This window comes from Capsicum annuum, chromosome 6 (assembly GCF_002878395.1).
Source record: "Capsicum annuum cultivar UCD-10X-F1 chromosome 6, UCD10Xv1.1, whole genome shotgun sequence".
NCBI classification, from domain to species: domain Eukaryota; kingdom Viridiplantae; phylum Streptophyta; class Magnoliopsida; order Solanales; family Solanaceae; genus Capsicum; species Capsicum annuum.
In genome coordinates, this window is record NC_061116.1 from 221,057,990 (window position 1) to 221,069,025 (window position 11,036).

The 11,036-nt window shown below is 40.0% G+C and overlaps 1 pseudogene; it reads right to left on the reverse strand.

The window, feature by feature from the left end:
• Window positions 1-478: 478 nt before the first annotated feature.
• On the reverse strand, window positions 479-1,319 carry LOC124899641 (annotated as a pseudogene).
• Between the last annotated feature and the right edge of the window lie 9,717 nt (window positions 1,320-11,036).

An 11,036-nucleotide genomic window follows, 5' to 3' on the forward strand; every position in this document is an offset into this window, starting at 1 on the left:
AGAATGTTGACCCGGGTATGTAAGCCATGTATCTGGGATGAACAACAATAAAAGAAGGGCTTTCGGTTTTGGTCTTGCAGCTATTTTCAAAATATAAATATAAGAATCATTTTTTTAGAAGAAAGATTATAGTGGTGGTTGAACCAACCAAGATGTATGTCGTCCGACTCAAACTTAGACTCTTTCTTCCCGACCTATTTGACTCTCTGGCCATAGTTATTTAGGTGGTATTCTGATATCGAATTCCTCCCAGGAACACACGAAACAAAGATATGAACTGGGTAAATAGAAATGGAAAAGAGATGTTTCTATTTCATCCAAATTAGTTGCTTTTTCTACATCCATATGATCTACTAAAGTAGATCGGTATTGACCATATAATAAAAGAAGATCTTGGTCCATGGAGTCCCAAGAAGGTAAGAACTCCAACCTGTCCGATGCTTCTTCGGCCAAATACGATATACAAGTGGGACCTTCACTATGAGCAAGCTGTGCGAAAAAATGCTTCTTTTTTGTTGATCGAGCTGCTTTCCCTCATTCCACTCGTCCATCCCTATTCACGAACTTGTACAATCGATGCCACAAAGATAGCTAACTCTATTATCAAAGAAATAAGAAAAGGGGCGACAATTTGGCACCAAATATCCAGAGGTGTGGAAAGAGCAGCTGTGAGAAGCAAAAAAACCATCAAAAAACGATGAGAGTTCGTAGAGGTTTCTATAGAAAGATCCCTTGGTTCTGGCAAATGGATCACAATCACAGGTACCTGGGAGCATGCCGATAAAATGAACGAAATAATAACAGTTAACATAATATGGTCATAGATATTGGCTTGTAACTTGATCATGAGCGAATTTGTTGATATTTCACCCATGAAGTATGGAAAGTGCCAAACATTGGGAACTACCCTGGGAGGAGTTAGGAACAGGAATAAGGAGAAGCGAGAACCACTTAAATAGAGGAATCGATTGTATTTCATCCTTTATTCCTCATAGCAACTGGGGATCAAAAAGCACCAAATTTGATGACTTATTAAGGTAAAGACGAAGTAAGAGCATGCTATTGGAGACGTTGCAACATATGTCGGGAAGGCCTCCGTTGATTGTGTATGAACAAAATATGAATCCAAAGGCAGGGTAAGAAAGGGTTTAGCTAATGGAAATATTAACTCTTCTGGGAACCAGTAACATGTAAACCATGTCAAACCAAGACCAATCAATATCCGAATGGAATAGATTCAAACTTCTCCTAGAATAGTTTTCGATGCAAAATGAAATTCATAGGATATATATGAGTAATTCAAAGGAAAAATTGAAATATTTGATAGGATTGATTATGTATCAAAACTAAATCACTACAAATTAGAACTAAATCACTACGAATCAGAACTAAATCACTACGAATCAGAACTTGAATGAATGCATAAATAATGTTATGGGGCTTTCTTGTCAAGAATAAAAAGTTTTTCTCTTAGAGAGGCATTTTCTTCGCTTAGAAAAGCGTTGCTTCTCGACAGGGATTCCCATAACTCTTTTAACTCTCGGAGATGTTCCGTTTCTAATTGGGCATGTTGCTTTTGTTTTAAAAAGCCCTGGAAATGCTCTGCCTGGGTCCTTTTTACCTTATAATAGAATGGGAATGTCTCTCTTTCGAAAGACAAACTTTCCAAGACCTGGCATAGAGCCGGGTGATTGAATTCGAGGGGTTCAAGGTGCACTTTTAGTATGGAATCTAGGTCTTGGGGATAAATGAATAATTGGGGATCCTCTCGACCATAAAAATGAGTTGATAGAGAGAGGAAATCTGGTCGTGATTTACAAAACACATCTCCGTGTTTAGGAAGTCTCGGACCATTACTTCATATGTGGCTGAATGTATTGGGGTAATTTTTAGCACTTGATGTACATATTCCACCCATTCTGGGTCCAACTATTTCAGATAGAACTCCAAAAGGTTTAGTTCCGAGGGAAGAATCCCACAAGGAGAAAGAAGGATATGATTTAAGTTGTGCCAAAGGAGAAAACCCGCGCGCATTATTAGAAAGAAAATCACAAACAATTTCAAGCATAAAATGACCTGTTGAAAGGCCAAATTCTTTACATAAAGAAAATAAAGTTGTTCATCTATATTGAAAAACCTAAAAAGAACAATAATTAAATAGAAAAGGCATGACTAGAAGAATTGTGTGAAATAAGTGAATTTATCTAGTTGAGGCATTCTTGATTGATTGAGACAAAATGATTCCCTAAATACAGCTTAACTCTGTTAAGCCTGTACGAGTAGTGATGAAGTACAGAGAACTTTAGTTGGTTGTTGGCCAACGAAAAGACATGGGAGTCGAAAGGTGATCGAGTTAAGGTGAAGACTGAAAATAATGAAATCACGGAACACTTTCTATATCTCTCTTTTCCGTCTCAATCAAAGATAGTTCCATTCAATCTTAGGAGATCTCAGGTTACCTACTCTCTGGCCTCATTTCGAGGCACTATAGGAGAACTCATTGGGACTGCCACTTTCTCAATTGAAAATGGAAACTTTGAATATCACTGAATGATTCTCTCACTTACGTCATTTCTTGTCATCAGTCAATCTTCATCAAGATTGCTGACCGAGTCGAAACCTACTACTCAAGTCTTCTGAACCCATCCATAAATAGCTAGAAAACATTTTCTTATTTATGACTTTGCTACGGTTGTACGACATGAGAAAGAGTATACCAAGTAAAGGTAAAACCCGCACTGAAAAATGTTGAACGGTTTATAGCACTTTTCAAAAACCATTTTTTTGCAATGACTTGAGTGGACAAGCTAAGACAGTACGCTCACTAGATCCATCATACTATTACTAAAGTACACTGAACACTCACTAAATCTGGACGTCAATTAGATTAACAAAACCAAACCATTGCCTGACGTGAACAGACGCTTTCTCATTAGACTATTTGATCCGGCTCTGTATTTACTCAAGCAAAGATGAATCAAAATCTTTCTTTTCTGATGATGAGAGGGAAAGATCACTCCTAAAAGAAAGCTTTATTTTATATATGATACCATCAGACGCACATTCCTTGGGATCAGAAGGTTTTATATCTTCATATTACCAAATTAGAGAATCACCAAGGCCTTTTAGCGATTCGACGCATCCCCCTACCTAAGTTAGACGCTTCACCTACCTGACCTCAGAGAGAATAGAATGAGTCTCCCTAGCCCTAGTCTTACTAATAAAGAGTTCCACCCTTATGTCTGATGGCCACAGGGTAGTGATCCCTTGCAAAATAAAAAGAAACCACTTCTATGGAAGCTCGAGGCTGGTCTAGCCCCGATGCCTCCACAAGGAATTCTGTCCCGAAAACACCAACACACATGTTCTATTTGTGGAGAAGACCCTTTTAAGCCAACCAATCATCAATATGAACCAACTGTGGATCAGTTGTTTCACTCTTCCAGGAACGGTTCACAACTGGAGCCTCAAAGAAATCTCAAACATTTCCAAGACGAGCTTCGTCTGGAAATATTTGAAGATTTGTCTGCCTTCGTAACCATTCTTCCAAGGACCCTTTCAGGTACGGGTTGAGTGGTATACCACGGCCAAGCCACAATTCTAAGGGAATAGACTGTTTAGTGAATATCTCTAAGAGTATCCGAATGTGAGGCAATTATTGATGTGGTAGCGAATAAATAGTTTGAAAATCGACTGAAAGGATATGTTATCTGTATTGACATCAACATGGGAGTTTTTTGAGGGATGAAGATCAATTTTTAGTCGAACCAAGTTTCCTTCTCTCTCTCTTTACCATGAGCAGGTCAAGTCTATGTGACCAAGGAAAGCAAAGAATGCTAACTGAATAGGGGTACTTGGTTTCTATTGCAACAGAAGGAGGTAGAATTGTTGAAGAATGAGGAAAAGGAATGACCAAAAGAATTGTGTGAAAGAAGTCAATTTATCTAGTTGAGGCATGATTCATTGAGATAATCAAATTCCCTCTAGAAAGATGAACTCCGTCAAGCCTATAGGAGTAGTGAAGAATGTGAGTGAGTTGTGTAGTTTTTGTTAACCAAGAAAGAAATGGGAGTGTTTGGGCATACATTGTAGATCCACTGATAGAGGTACCGTACTAGATTGACTTTCTTCTTTGACGATCTTTGTGTGTCACAAAGTTTTCGTGTCAAATTAATCAGACCGCTGGTTGGTGTCTTCATGCTCTGACTCATTATATGCTAAACTGGTTCATTCGCAAGTCAAGATCAACATTAGTTTAGATCAATAAAGTAGAATGGCCGCTGATGTGTGCTAATCGACTTTTTTATATACTAATTCTATAACTGAGCTTTTATATCTAAAGGTGAGTTCAGAGCTCGCATTCCTCATGCAGTTGCCTAAGGGTTAGGCTGTGAGGAAGGGCTTTTTTCTGAACGATGATTGTATGCCCTGTACATAAATCGTCAAAGTCATTATCTATTTCAGAACGATTTCTCTCTCAGTAAATTGACCAACAAACTAATCAATCAGTTAAGCTGAAAGCGATTCAATCCACATCCGTGACAACCCTGCTAAAAGCACTCATTAGCTGTAGTGAGGCTTTTCCATCTTGATAGCCTTTATCTTTTATTTCATGGGATTCCTGGTTTAGGTAGACAAAGAAAAGTAAAAATCGAAGGAGGAAGCCATGAATGGAGGCACTCCCAATCCACTTGTTGCTCACTTGCTTTCGATCCTCTCCTTTAATCGGGCTATGCGAGGTTACCGAGGAAAGTCATGCGGAGAATGATCTTCCTTTCCCTTTTAGGATTGAGATGATTTATTTCGTTCACATCGAAATGAAATAAGGTTTCGTGAGTGAGGTCACATATATAAATAAGGAGTCTTTTGAGCATGACTCAAGTAGTGTAGAACATCCAACGCTATGTCGGCACTTGCCGCGTCCTCTCCGCAACTTTAACATTTTGATAGGACAAAAAGTCATTCTAGATTTAGTTCCTAAGTGTGACCCCGATAGAAGTTCAGTACAGGAGGTCGTCTAGCTCCGTTGTTCCCCTGGGTGACGAGCAAAACATCGACCTTTCCACCCGGTTCCCACCATAGTGAGAGACATGAATCCCGGTGGGTGGACAAGGAGAGTTGGCCGTCTAAAAGCTCTCTATTTGCAAGAATCTAATACATTTGGGGTGAGGGAAACTGATTAGTTTAAAGTAAGGACGACTGTGATCCTATTTAAAACTCAACTAAAGGATTATACCTTTAACCACCCACGGAGAAGGAAAGTGACTGTTCAGGAGAATTTAATAAAGGGGGGAATAAAGAAGGTTAGAGTCACACTATTATCCTTATTCAAACAAGGTTCTTGCCCTCGGCAGGGAGAAAGGAAAGTGGCTTAGGCCGGTACACTCACTTCATCTTGCAAGACTAACCAAAGCCAAATTTTACGATTAGAAGCATAGACGCAACCAATCTGTAATGTGTATCCCCCGAGAATCGAGGAGTCTGTCCTCTTTTCTTAGAGACCTGAAGGTTGCATTTGAGGCAGGCACTCTATGCCATCTTCAAATCAAGTAAGAAAGTATGGAACAAACAACACCCTGCCATAACGAGTTTCCCCATTTTAGCCCGTGGGGAACACAGTCAATTAATCTTTCCCTTTATAAGTAGAAAGACAGTTTCCTAACACAAGGGTAAAGTCGGAGTGACAACATAGCATTTGAGTACCTTTGCTAGAGTCACACTCGAGAGCCTAACTTCTTTCTATACGTGACATCTCTTTCTTGGACTTCTATACATGTGTAACAAATCCATATTATTTCAACCGACGAAAGATCTCGCTACTGGGTGAGGGAAGAAGTACCGAGAGGTTCACTATTTTTGCATGACTTTATTTCCTCGACAATAATAAAGAAAGTAGTCACAAAGGACTCTAAGCCTTAGAACAAAAAGATCATTTTGCATCCTCTGATATGAATCTCTCAGATTCTGTTCTTGAATCTTCCCCGGCCATAGCCTAGGATTAAGAGCGACATCCTCGATGTCAAACCCCATGGAGGCACTCTACTCTACAATAGACATTTCCTAACCTAGTCCCGTAGACGTAACCTCAATACTTATAAAGAATAAAGATCGGGGAACCTGCTAGCACAGAGAATCAATGCGCCAAAGCTATCGGTGCTGACCGCATCCATCTTATCTTCTACGGGGTAGGTAGAGAGGCTTTTGCTATAGCCGATGGTCTTCGCCTTCGGTGACTTCTCCTGGAGGATGGTCAAGTAAAAGTAGCCGCTTAATACTCATGAGGGAGATAGCCTACGCTAATCAGGTACCTCCAAAGACGCATCGAGACTGACCCATTGATGAAGCCTGGAATAAAAAGACTTCTCACTCCTGTTAGTGAGAGAGTGGTCACAGTTCGTCACCTCGGAGGCTTTTTTGAAAGAGAGGGTAAGGATTAAGGCTAGGTTATGTCTACTCTACAAGAACAATTAGAAATAAAGGATAGAGAGTCCCCTATGAAGATTTATAGGCCAGGGTAAAGATAGATCGAAATTCACGCTCGGGTGTGAATTGGTAGCTCACAATCTATGAATTCACATTGCTAAAAGGCTTATAAAGGATAGACAATTCCTTCGGTGACCGGGGGACTCTCGATAAGAGCACAACCTTTTGCCTCGATGAGGCTAGGCCAGAGTGAAAGCTCTCTGGATAAAGTGCTGACCGCAATCAGGGAATTCTTATGCTTAACCAGATTATTAGTCTTGGAAAAACTCCCCGTCTGCACCTCTCATAGATAATGCGACATCGTTCGAGCTCGGTGGGAACAATCAATTTCCTTGATAGTGACTCATACATGCTTTATTTAATTGTAAATTTGTCATCTGGGTTACCCAGTTGGACTATGTCTGATATGTCCTGAGAGTTTGGTGTTCCAGGTTGTGCACAAGAGGGCTGGGGATCATTCTTAGCAATCAGCAGCTCTTGGAGAAGGGGAACCCGACTCACTCATAACCTTATTAGCAGGATCAATTTTTTGGCATTCTGCAGCAGGCTTGCATGAGGGACCATTTGACCTTGCTCATTTCCTGAACAATGCCTGATGGCAAACACAATAAAAGGATAAGGATAAGGCAAGACAACAGACTAGAGCAGTAGACCCGACTTAACAAACAAGGTTTTCCATTATTTAACTAGTTTAAAATAGGTACGACCAGCGCGGTTGTTCATCTTTTATTTTATTATTCCAAACCAAGCTGGCTCTAACGATTCTTCGATAAACTAGTATATCCTTCACTATAACTGCCCTGACTTCATCTATGACAATCGAGAATAAAATCACAGTGATGCCACCATTTAAGGAAGCAAGTTTAGCCTATTTGAATAACACATTATCTCCTAGGGAAAGGACCATTTATAAATGAGGTTCTATATGGAAAGCCCAAAAAGCAGGTAGGTAGAAGAGCAGTAGGGGCTTGTTCGAGACTTGAGCTCTCTGAAAATGAAAGACTGAATAGCAGAATCCAACACAAGAGGACATGAATGATCAGACATCTTGCCCATTAGTAAGGGTAGGAAACTGATTGACCAAGGTCTAAATCCACAGCTTGATAAGCTGTTGGTATACACAACAGTGTTCGAAAATATTTCTCCAGAGGAGGACACGAAGGATAATGAAAGTGCCACACTCATTATTTCTAAGGGGAATAGCGGAATCAAGTGACTTGCCACATACCAACCAAGAGTCATTCCTTCTGAGACGGATCTCACTCTTTTGAAAAAGGCTCATGTCTACTAGTTCAGTTGAAAACAAGGTGTTGAACTAGACTGATAACTGATCGTCTGTCGAATCACCTCTTTAATTTAAAAGCAGGATACCGAGAATCATGTCGACACGAAGGCATATATGGGACTTTAGTCAATCTGCAACACCTTTCATTTAAGATGCCTTCTGATAACTAGTATTGACAAGAATACTTGATTATATCTCTATAATAAGCTGCGATGAAGCGAATCTCTCGTCTGGAACCCTCAAACTCCCAGCTTGATGGCTTAACTGCATTACCTTTCTTAGTCACCTTCTTAATTGCTAACAACATCATCCCAAATTTTGTTTATCTCATGCAAAATGAATCTCAGTCCTCTCATTTTCTAAACACATTTATATTATGGAAAGCAGCCAAGCGGGTCGCGGGGCAAGGTCCATCAACCCTGCCCTACTTGACCTATCCTGGTCTACGAAAGCCCAAGGTCGATATTGTCACTATAAGATCTCATTTCGGAGGGTTTATTTCCAGTATAGTGGTGAAACTATTTGAGTTTGAGACTGTGGACACCCTTTTAGGCTATTACTGTCTTTCTTTCTCTTGCTTCTTTAAACTCTTTCTATCAGGGCAGTCAAGTTCCCCTCTTTCTTTGTGATGTCAAAGCAGTTTCTTCTTTAGTTGACTTGTCTTCCCTCGGTAACTATAGATTTTGGAGAAGTCCTATCTCGAGTGTGGGGCCTAGAAGCCTTATAAACGCTTGAATCCCTTTCCTTTTAGCAGAACTGACAGTGCACGATCTTGATTTTGACTCTTTCTTCCCTGTTTGCTGCCCTGCTTTAAGCCGAAATAAGTTTCAAAGAAAGAAGTTGGGAGATAGTGGCTCTCATTCCTTTACTTATGCCCGAGTAGCCTCTCTGGTCGACTAAAGCTCACTGCTAATGTAAGGGCACGACTGGCCAATTCCCTCTAGTCTAGTGGGTTAACTCATTAACCTTCATTGCGAGAAGTGAAAGTAAAGGGATTGGAGAATCCATAGTTTATGGTTCCCTGTTCATGAATCGGGTAGCTCCGTTCCCGAATTGATTTTGGTACCTTCTATGAATCTAGAAAGCTAAGAGGTTGGATACCACTGATAAGAAAGGCTGGTCATAATCAATATCTTCCAATTGCGTCAATCAGATAGATACCATAATCGGACATATGAGATAAGCCCATTGCTTTTTGCGTGAAGACCAGATACGCTCTTAGCTGCCTTTAAAGATGACAAGTAAAATCCCTATTCAGGTTTTGAGTGCCCATTCTCTACTGCAAATAGTGTCAGTTGTTCACGAAGAGGATTGATTCATGGCACAATCCATCTTTGTCCGGGTTTTTTCACTCCTCAATAATTTGATTGACTCTGACTACTCTTCGGGGTACGGCTAAGCCTAACTCTGGACAGCTTCTTGTGTGCTCAAAGGAAGTCTAACTGATAAGCCTTATTGGTCTTGCACACTAGCACACTCACTTAAGCATCCGCCTTTGTATCTATCTCCACTAGTGGATTTAAAGAAAGGAAGTGATCTTAGATTGAAGAAGTTCATTATTTTAATTTCAGATCCCTTTTTTAGATTACCTTAAGAAACCCCCTCCCAACTCACCTTATCTGTGTTTTATATCTGCCTTGAAGGATACTGGATCCCCGGAGTAGGTCGGTCATCAGAAATTTTTGACTCTCTAGTGTTAAGTATATGGTACAGGACAGGGGGTCCTCACTTTTGACAGCTGGCCACTTTCAAGTCGATTGATTAGTTTGGACTCATTATTTGAGATTTTTGAGGATTCAAGATTGTATCACAAGGAAAGAGTTAAGAATGATTTACTGATCAAGTCGTCGTCACTTTCATCCACATCCACATATATTTAAGTGTGCGACCAAGCAAGCATTTTTCTTTCTATGTAGTCTATGTAGTACGATCAATTCAGTCCATTGCTGTGCTGCACTGATTGAGCGTATATTGATTAAACATATTTTAGGTTAATAGATAATAGAGATTGGCTTGGTCTTCAGTGTAACCTACTCTTTTGAGAAAGAATTCTTTGCATTCCAAGTGTGATTCCATACCATAGCTGTCAGAGTAAGAGAGAGTCTAAACAACCACACTAGTACTATAGCCTTTTTCTAACTGCCTTGACGTATTGGCAGGCTTGGGAGTTTACTGATGTAAGCTCAAACTTCAGAGTTTATGTAAATGTCCCATCTTCAAAGTAATCTGCTTACTTAAGGTATCTATGATTCGAGGTTTAGCTAGAATTTTGTATGGTGAAGAGGAAAGGAAGAAGTCATTGTAAAGGAAGAAGAAATTAACCATTTTTGCTGCCTGCCTAAAGGCTGATTGGTAGTTCTTAGGTTCTCTATAAGTAGAGTGATTTCAAAAACCTAGGTATGTTTATTTAACCTAATAATAATAGAAGGTTTGAGTTGTGATATACTATCCTCTGCAGCTGTAGCTACATGGAAGCCAGCTACTTAAAGACTAGCCCCCTAACCATTCAGCTATTCTTGCCTTAAAGCAATGGAATCTACTCTGACCCATAACCCCTTGCCAGATTGATCATGAATTAATCCTTGTCAGACAAGTGCTTTCCTCGCTATGAACTATGAGAACTTAATTGACTTGGAACTGAATGTACTGAAACAACCATGGCCCGACTCCTGTTGGTGCACAAACACTACATCCAGCAAAAAAAAAAGATCCCCAGCTGCAACTGCTTTCTTTGCAGTGAGTTTAGCTGGTCCACTCTTCCCTGTTATGCCTCTGAAAGCCAAATGAGCTTCGGGTGCCGTTATGAAATTACAAGAGATCTTGATTGAGTATCCTTTATTCTTGGGGGTTATGGAATTTCCTGTAAAGTGTGAAAGAAGAGTCGGTAGGAATCATTTGAACTAGATAAAAGAAAGCCAGTGCCAGTTCATGAATAAATGGCAAACCACTATGGGATGAGGTTACACCATTAGCGGTTCCTATTTTGCATCTTTCCAGTTCAATCAAATATTTGTTGAATGACCATTTTTTGAGGCTTTGGTTCAGTAATGGGATGACTTTACCATTGAGTTGATAAATAAAATCACGGGTTTTTAGCACATTGTTATGTTATTGCTGAATGCGATTGGCCTTTAACAAGACCAAGGTAGGATAAGGCACCAGTATCTAATGACTCTATGCCTCTTTGATTCGAGAATCCGCAGCAATAGATAAGGATTTTTCCTGCCTTAGTGGAAGCTCTGGATGTCGGTAGAGTGACTTCTGAACT